This window comes from Eubalaena glacialis, chromosome 18, assembly GCF_028564815.1.
Source record: "Eubalaena glacialis isolate mEubGla1 chromosome 18, mEubGla1.1.hap2.+ XY, whole genome shotgun sequence".
Taxonomy (NCBI): domain Eukaryota; kingdom Metazoa; phylum Chordata; class Mammalia; order Artiodactyla; family Balaenidae; genus Eubalaena; species Eubalaena glacialis.
This window is the reverse complement of record NC_083733.1, coordinates 15185787-15195242: the sequence shown is the minus strand read 5'-3', so window position 1 is coordinate 15195242 and position 9456 is coordinate 15185787.

Genomic DNA, 9456 nt, shown 5'->3' with positions numbered 1-9456 from the left:
GAGTTTTGTCTACTTCCTGCGGCAGAGTGAGCCTTGGAACCATACTACCATCTCCAGGCCCAAACTCTAAAATAAAGACATGAGCACAGCAGCCTCAGTGAGCTCGTGGCGTCTTGCAGACAATTCTGCCCCCTCAGGTCCCCAGCAATGTGTTCATCCCTATTTTCCCTAAATTCTAAAACATATAGTTCTCTTTCACGTATATAGGGGAGCTGTAATTCCCAAAGCAAGCTTCTGGATTATCTGGATTAGTTTTTAAACCAACAAGAGATAATTAGTTCCTTTTTTATTCCTTCCATCTCTGTCTGGAATTTAAGAAGAAAAAGAAATATCTAAAAACCTCCAAAAGGAAAGTAATCCTGAGACCCAAAAGAGAGGAAGAGAAATAAATGATGCATTTTCCAAAGGCAGGAGGGAGAGATAGCCATCTGCTTTCTCCCTGGCTGCCATATTCCTTCTTTTAACAATTTTATTTTTCTCCGCAGCCAGCTCAGTACAAGTAAAATTCCATTATAACAAACTCCAAGGACAGCTAAACTATTTTATTGTGGCTGGATTTTGTTAAACTAAGTACATGTCCAGAATTTATATTTCTAGTCTATAGAAAATTGAGAGAAATAGCTAAAGGTAAAGTAAGAGAAAGAAATGAAAGAGCTTGCATTTCTGGAAGAGGGGAAAGGAAAAGTGAAGGAAGAAACCCACTAGTTGATAGCAGTTCTTAAATATCTTGCCTCCCTCCCCAGCCAAACAAAAGCCAAGAAAATTTTCTGCTAATAGCAGCAACGTGTTACATAGGATGCCCCTGCTAGGACTTGGGAAGGACAAATTCTGGAAATGCAGTGTGAGGCAGGAGTGATGGGCACGTCTGGTGGTTTCTGTTGTGATGGTCAGTGTCTGGTTTTTTATGCTCTTTTGACTGTGTTCCTTCATTTGGTTTAGAATAAGGATATGTCTTCTAGAGAAAACAAAGACTGAAGGGTCTGGTACTAATGAAATGGCGTCTAGTTCTAGCCTGTGGCCCATTTATTCAAGCAAAAGTTCAATGTCATTAAAATCCCCGGTACAGTCTACTAAAAAGGCATTTTGTCTCTTTAATTTACAAAAAGTTTTCATATATGTTGGCCAAAGGGACAGTATCTGGGTACTTTGTTTTTTTTTTGTTTTTTTTTTTTTGTTTTTTTTTAAACATCTTTATTGAAGTATAATTGCTTTACAATGGTGTGCTAGCTTCTGCTTTACAACAAAGTGAATCAGTTACACATATACATATGTTGCCATATCTCTTCCCTCTTGCATCTCCCTCCCTCCCACCCTCCCTATCCCACCCCTCTAGGTGGTCACAAAGCACCGAGCTGATCTCCCTGTGCTATGCGGCTGCTTCCCACTAGTTATCTATTTTACATTTGGTAGTGTATATATGTCCATGACACTCTCTCACCCTGTCACATCTCACCCCTCCCCCTCCCCATATCCTCAAGTCCATTCTCTAGTAGGTCTGTGTCTTTATTCCCATCTTGCCACTAGGTTCTTCATGACCTCTTTTTTTTTTTTTTTTTTTTTCCCTTAGATTCCATATATATGTGTTAGCATACTGTATTTGTTTTTCTCTTTCTGACTTACTTCACTCTGTATGACAGACTCTAACTCCATCCACCTCATTACAAACACCTCCATTTCATTTCTTTTTATGGCTGAGTAATATTCCATTGTATATATGTGCCACATCTTCTTTATCCATTCATCCGATGATGGACACCTAGGTTGCTTCCATGTCCTGGCTATTGTAAACAGAGCTGCAATGAATATTTTGGTACATGACTCTTTCTGAATTATGGTTTTCTCAGGGTATATGCCCAGTAGTGGGATTGCTGGGTCATATGGTAGTTCTATTTTTAGTTTTTTAAGGAACCTCCATACTGTTCTCCATAGTGGCTGTATCAATTTACATTCCCACCAACAGTGCAAGAGTGTTCCCTTTTCTCCACACCCTCTCCAGCATTTATTGTTTCTAGATTTTTTGATGATGGCCATTCTGACCGGTGTGAGATGATACCTCATTGTAGTTTTGATTTGCATTTCTCTAATGATTAATGATGTTGAGCATTCTTTCATGTGTCTGTTGGCAATCTGTATCTCTTCTTTGGAGAAATGTCTATTTAGGTCTTCTGCCCATTTTTGGATTGGGTTGTTTGTTTTTTTGTTATTGAGCTGCATGAGCTGCTTGTAAATCTTGGAGATTAATCCTTTGTCCGTTGCTTCATTTGCAAATATTTTCTCCCATTCTGAGGGTTGTCTTTTGGTCTTGTTTATGGTTTCCTTTGCTGTGCAAAAGCTTTTAAGTTTCATTAGGTCCCATTTGTTTATTTGTGTTTTTACTTCCATTTCTCTAGGACCTGGGACAAAAAGGATCTTGCTGTGACTTATGTCATACAGTGTTCTGCCTATGTTTTCCTCTAAGAGTTTGATAGTGTCTGGCCTTACACTTAGGTCTTTAATCCATTTTGAGTTTATTTTTGTGTATGGTGTCAGGGAGTGTTCTAATTTCATACTTTTACATGTACCTGTCCAATTTTCCCAGCACCACTTATTGAAGAGGCTGTCTTTTCTCCACTGTATATGCTTGCCTCCTTTATCAAAGATAAGGTGACCATATGTGCGTGGGCTTATCTCTGGGCTTTCTATCCTGTTCCATTGATCTATATTTCTGTTTTTGTGCCAGTACCAAACTGTCTTGATTACTGTAGCTTTGTAATATAGTCTGAAGTCAGGGAGCCTGATTCCTCCAGCTCCATTTTTCGTTCTCAAGATTGCTTTGGCTATTCGGGGTCTTTTGTGTTTCCATACAAATTGTGAAATTTTTTGTTCTAGTTCTGTGAAAAATGCCAGTGGTAGTTTGATAGGGATTGCATTGAATCTGTAGATTGCTTTGGGTAGCAGAGTCATTTTCACAATGTTTATTCTTCCAATCCAAGAACATGGTATATCTCTCCATCTATTTGTATCATCTTTAATTTCTTTCATCAGTGTCCTATAATTTTCCGCATACAGGTCTTTTGTCTCCTTAGGTAGGTTTATTCCTAGGTATTTTATTCTTTTTGTTGCAATGGTAAACGGGAGTGTTTTCTTAATTTCACTTTCAGATTTTTCATCATTAGTATACAGGAATGCAAGAGATTTCTGTGCATTAATTTTGTATCCTGCTACTTTACCAAATTCATTGATTAGCTCTAGTAGTTTTCTGGTAGCATCTTTTGGATTCTCTATGTATAGTATCATGTCATCTGCAAACAGTGACAGCTTTACTTCTTCTTTTCCGATTTGGATTCCTTTTATTTCTTTTTCGTCTCTGATTGCTGTGGCTAACACTTCCAAAACTATGTTGAATAATAGTGGTGAGAGTGGGCAACCTTGCCTTGTTCCTGATCTTAGTGGAAATGGTTTCACTTTTTCACCATTGAGGACAATGTTGGCTGTGGGTTTGTCATATACGGCCTTTATTATGTTGAGGAAAGTTCCCTCTATGCCTACTTTCTGCAGGACTTTTATCATAAATGGGTGTTGAATTTTGTCGAAAGCTTTCTCTGCATCTATTGAGATGATCATATGGTTTTTCTCCTTCAATTTGTTAATATGATGTATCACGTTGATTGATTTGCGTATATTGAAGAATCCTTGCATTCCTGGAATAAACCCCACTTGATCATGGTGTATGATCCTTTTAATGTGCTGTTGGATTCTGTTTGCTAGTATTTTGTTGAGGATTTTTGCATCTATGTTCATCAGTGATATTGGCCTGTAGTTTTCTTTCTTTGTGACATCTTTGCCTGGTTTTGGTATCAGGGTGATGGTGGCCTCGTAGAATGAGTTGGGGAGTGTTCCTCCCTCTGCAATATTTTGGAAGAGTTTGAGAAGGATAGGTGTTAGCTCTTCTCTAAATGTTTGATAGAATTCGCCTGTGAAGCCATCTGGTCCTGGGCTTTTGTGTGTTGGAAGATTTTTAATCACAGTTTCAATTTCAGTGCTTGTGATTGGTCTGTTCATATTTTCTATTTCTTCCTGGTTCAGTCTCGGCAGGTTGTGCATTTCTAAGAATCTGTCCATTTCTTCCAGGTTGTCCATTTTATTAGCATAGAGTTGCTTGTAGTAATCTCTTATGATCGTTTGTATTTCTGCAGTGTCAGTGGTTACTTCTCCTTTTTCATTTCTAATTCTATTAATTTGAGTCTTCTCCCTTTTTCTCTTGATGAGTCTGGCTAATGGTTTATCAATTTTGTTTATCTTCTCAAAGAACCAGCTTTTAGTTTCATTGATTTTTGCTATTGTTTCCTTCATTTCTTTTTCATTTATTTCTGATCTGATCTTTATGATTTCTTTCCTTCTGCTAGCTTTGGGGTTTTTTTGTTCTTCTTTCTCTAATTGCTTTAGGTGCAAGGTTAGATTGTTTATTCGAGATGTTTCCTGTTTCTTGATGTAGGCTTGTATTGCTATAAACTTCCCTCTTAGAACTGCTTTTGCTGCATCCCATAGGTTTTGGATCGTCGTGTCTCCATTGTCATTTGTTTCTAGGTATTTTTTGATTTCCCCTTTGATTTCTTCAGTGATCACTTCGTTATTAAGTAGTGTATTGTGTAGCCTCCATGTGTTTGTATTTTTTACAGATCTTTTCCTGTAATTGATATCTAGTCTCATAGCGTTGTGGTCGGAAAAGATACTTGATACGATTTCAATTTTTTTAAATTTACCAAGGCTTGATTTGTGACCCAAGATATGATCTATCCTGGAGAATGTTCCATGAGCACTTGAGAAAAATGTGTATTCTGTTGTTTTTGGGTGGAATGTCGTATAAATATCAATTAAGTCCATCTTGTTTAATGTATCATTTAAAGCTTGTGTTTCCTTATTTATTTTCATTTTGGATGATCTGTCCATTGGTGAAAGTGGGGTGTTAAAGTCCCCTACTATGATTGTGTTACTGTCGATTTCCCCTTTTATGGCTGTTAGTATTTGCCTTATGTATTGAGGTGCTCCTATGTTGGGTGCATAAATATTTACAATTGTTATACCTTCCTCTTGGATCGATCCCTTGATCATTATATAGTGTCCGTCTTTGTCTCTTGTAATTGTCTTTATTTTAAAGTCTATTTTGTCTGATATGAGAATTGCTACTCCAGCTTTCTTTTGATTTCCACTTGCATGGAATATCTTTTTCCATCCTCTCACTTTCAGTCTGTATGTGTCTCTAGGTCTGAAGTGGGTCTCTTGTAGACAGCATATATATGGGTCTTGTTTTTGTATCCATTCAGCCAGTCTGTGTCTTTTGGTGGGAGCATTTAATCCATTTACATTTAAGGTAATTATCGATACGTATGTTCCTATTCCCATTTTCTTAAATGTTTTGGGTTTGTTATTGTAGGTGTTTTCCTTCTCTTGTGTTTCTTGCCTAGAGAAGTTCCTTTAGCATTTGTTGTAAAGCTGGTTTGGTGGTGCTGAACTCTCTCAGCTTTTGCTTGTCTGTAAAGGTTTTAATTTCTCCATCAAATCTGAATGAGATCCTTGCTGGGTAGAGTAATCTTGGTTGTAGGTTTTTCTCCTTCATCACTTTAAGTATATCCTGCCACTCCCTTCTGGCTTGCAGCGTTTCTGCTGAAAGATCAGCTGTTAACCTTATGGGGATGCCCTTGTGTGTTATCTGTTGTTTTTCCCTTGCTGCTTTTAATATGTTTTCTTTATATTTAATTTTTGATAGTTTGATTAATATGTGTCTTGGTGTGTTTCTCCTTGGATTTATCCTGTATGGGACTCTCTGTGCTTCCAGGACTTGATTAACTATTTCCTTTCCCATATTAGGGAAGTTTTCAACTATAATCTCTTCAAATATTTTCTCAGTCCCTTTCTTTTTCTCTTCTTCTTCTGGGAGCCCTATAATTCGAATGTTGGTGCGTTTAATGTTGTCCCAGAGGTCTCTGAGACTGTCCTCAGTTCTTTTCATTCTTTTTTCTTTATTCTGGTCTGCAGTAGTTATTTCCACCATTTTATCTTCCAGGTCACTTATCCGTTCTTCTGCCTCAGTTATTCTGCTATTGATCCCATCTAGAGTATTTTTAATTTCATTTATTGTGCTTGTCATCGTTTCTTGGTTCCTCTTTAGTTCTTCTACGTCCTTGTTAAATGTTTCTTGCATTTTGTCTATTCTATTTCCAAGACTTTGGATCATCCTTACTATCATTATTCTGAATTCTTTTTCAGGTAGACTACCTATTTCCTCTTCATTTGTTAGGTCTGGTGTGTTTTGACCCTGCTCCTTCATCTGCTGTGTGTTTTTCTGTCTTCTCATTTTGCTTATCTTACTGTGTTTGGGGTCTCCTTTTCACAGGCTGCAGGTTCGTAGTTCCCGTTGTTTTTGGTATCTGTCCCCAGTGGCTAAGGTTGGTTCAGTGGGTTGTGTAGGTTTCCTGGTGGAGGGAACTAGTGCCTGTGTTCTGGTGGATGAGGCTGGATGTTGTCTTTCTGGTGGGTTCGTCCACGTCTGGTGGTGTGTTTTGGGGTGTCTGTGGCCTTATTATGATTTTAGGCAGCCTCTCTGTTAATGGATGGGGCTGTGTTCCTCTCTTGCTAGTTGTTTGGCATAGGGTGTCCAGCACTGTAGCTTGCTGGTCTTTGAGTGAAGCTGGGTCTTGATGTTGAGATGGAGATCTGTGAGAGATTTTCGCCGTTTGGTATTACGTGGAGCTGGGAGGTCTCTTGTGGACCAGTGTCCTGAAGTTGGCTCTCCCACCTCAGAGGCACAGCCCTGATGCCTGGCTGGAGCACCAAGAGCCTTTCATCCACACGGCTCAGAATAAAAGGGAGAAAAAATGGAAAGAAAGAAAAAAAGAGGATAAAATAAAATAAAATAAAGCAATTATAATAAAAAATAAGAAAAAAAATTATTAAGAGTAAATTTATTAAGAAAAAAAATTTTTTTTTAATTTTTAAAAATAGATTTATTAATTTTTTATACCAAAAATAAGAAAAAAATTATTTAGAAAAAATTTATTAAGAAAAAAAATTTTTTAATTTTTTAAAATAAAAAATATGAAAAAACTTATTAAAAATTTTTTTTAAAAATAGAAAATAAGGAAAAAATTATTAAGAAAACATTTATTAGGGAAAAAAAATTTTTTAAGCCAAAAAAAAAAAAAAAAAAAACGGACGGACCTAACCCTAGGACTAACGGTGAGAGCAAAGCTATACAGACAAAATCTCACCCAGAAGCATACACATCTACACTCACAAAAAAAAGGAAAAGGGGAAAAGTTAATATATCCTGCTCCCAAAGTCCATCTCCTAAATTTGGGATGATTCGTTGTCTATTCAGGTATTCAACAGATGCAGGCACATCAAGTTGTTTGTGGAGCTTTAATCCGCTGCTTCTGAGGCTGCTGGGAGAGATTTCCCTTTCTCTTCTTTGTTCGTACAGCTCCCGGGGTTCAGCTTTGGATTTGGACCCGCCTCTGCATGTAGGTCCCCTGAGGGCATCTGTTCCCCGCCCAGACAGAACGGGGTTAAAGGAGCAGCTGATTCGGGGGCTCTGGCTCAGTCAGGCCGGGGGGAGGGAGCGGTACGGAGGAGGCGGGGCGAGCCTGCGGCGGCAGAAGCCGGCGTGACGTTGCAGCAGCCTGAGGCGCGCCGTGCGCTCTCCCGGGGAAGTTGTCCCCGGATTACGGGAGCCTGGCGGTGGCGGGCTGCACAGGCTCCCGGGAGGGGCGGTGTGGAGAATGACCTGTGCTCGCCCACAGGCTGTTTGGTGGCGGCAGCAGCAGCCTTAGCGTCTCATGCCCGTCTCTGGGGTCCGCGCTGATAGCCGCGGCTCGCGCCCGTCTCTGGAGTTCGTTTAAGTGGCGCTCTGAATCCCCTCTCCTTGCACGCCGCGAAACAAAGAGGCAAGAAAAAGTCTCCTGCCTCTTCGGCAGCTGCAGACTTTTTCTCGTGCACCCTCCCGGCTAGCTGTGGTGCGCTAGCCCCTTCAGGCTGTGTTCACGCAGCCAACCCCAGTCCTCTCCCCGGGATCCGACCGAAGCCCGCGCCTCAGCTCCCAGCCCCCGCCCGCCCCGGCGGGTGAGCAGACAAGCCTCTCGGGCTGGTGAGTGCTGCTCGGCGCCGAGCCTCTGTGCGGGAATCTCTCCGTTTTTCCCTCTGCGTCCCTGTTGCTGTGGGATCCGCGCTGATAGCCGCGGCTCGCGCCCGTCTCTGGAGCTCGTTTAGGCGGCGCTCTGAATCCCCTCTCCTTGCGCGCCGCGAAACAAAGAGGCAAGAAAAATTCTCTTGCCTCTTTGGCAGCCGCAGTCTTTTTCCCGGACTCCCTCCCGGCCAGCACCGAAGCCCGAGCCCCAGCTCCCAGGCCCCGCCCGCCCCGGCGGCTGAGCAGACAAGCCTCTCGGGCTGGTGAGTGCTGGTCGGCACCGATCCTCTGTGCGGGAATCTCCGCTTTGCCCTCCGCACCAATGTGGCTGCGCTCTCCTCCGTGGCTCCGAAGCTTCCCCCCTCTGCTACCCGCAGTCTCTGCCCACGAAGGGGCTTCCTAGTGTGTGGAAACCTTTCCTCCTTCACAGCTCCCTCCCACTGGTGCAGGTCCCGTCCCTATTCTTTTGTCTCTGTTATTTCTTTTTTCTTTTGCCCTACCCAAGTACGTGGGGATTTTCTTGCCTTTTGGGAGGTCTGACGTCTTCTGCCAGCGTTCAGTGGGTGTTCTGTAGGAGCAGTTCCACGTGTAGATGTATTTCTCATGTATCTGTGGGGAGGAAGGTGATCTCCGCGTCTTACTCTTCCGCCATCTTGCCCCTCCCTCTGGGTACTTTGAATGTTGTACTTTTTCCAAAGTTGTCTTTCACTTCCTATGGGGTGATTACACCAGAGGAAAGCAGGTAGCAAGCTATGGGGAGCAAAGGCTCAGCAGAGCCAGAACCATGTCAATACATCACCCAGCCGTGTGGCCTTGCAAGCCCAGCCAGGCAGGAGACCCAGCTGAGTGGAGGGGCTGGGCTTGGAGAAGTGCAGCAAGGTAGGAGAAAGGGCAGGGAGCCCGAATGTTGCCTGCCTCTAATGCTTTAAGAAATAACCAAAGAAGTGAGTTCTTTAAAAGTTGACATTAAAAAGACATGGTCTCTGTATGAAACTATAATGGTGGATACATTTGTCCCGACCCATAGAATGTACAGACACCAAGGGTGACCCCTAATGTAAACTACGGACTTCAGGGGATAATGATGTGTCAGCGCAGGTTCATCAGTTGTAACAATCGAGCCACTGCGGTGGGGGATGCTGATAGTGGGGAGGCTGTGCAGGTCGGGGGCAGGGGAAGCAGGTACAGGAGAAATCTCTGTACCTCCTGCTCAGTTTTGCTGTGCACCTGAAGCCACGCTAAAAACATAACAAAAAAGAAACGATTATAAAGCTAGGACTTAGCCGAGGGGATTA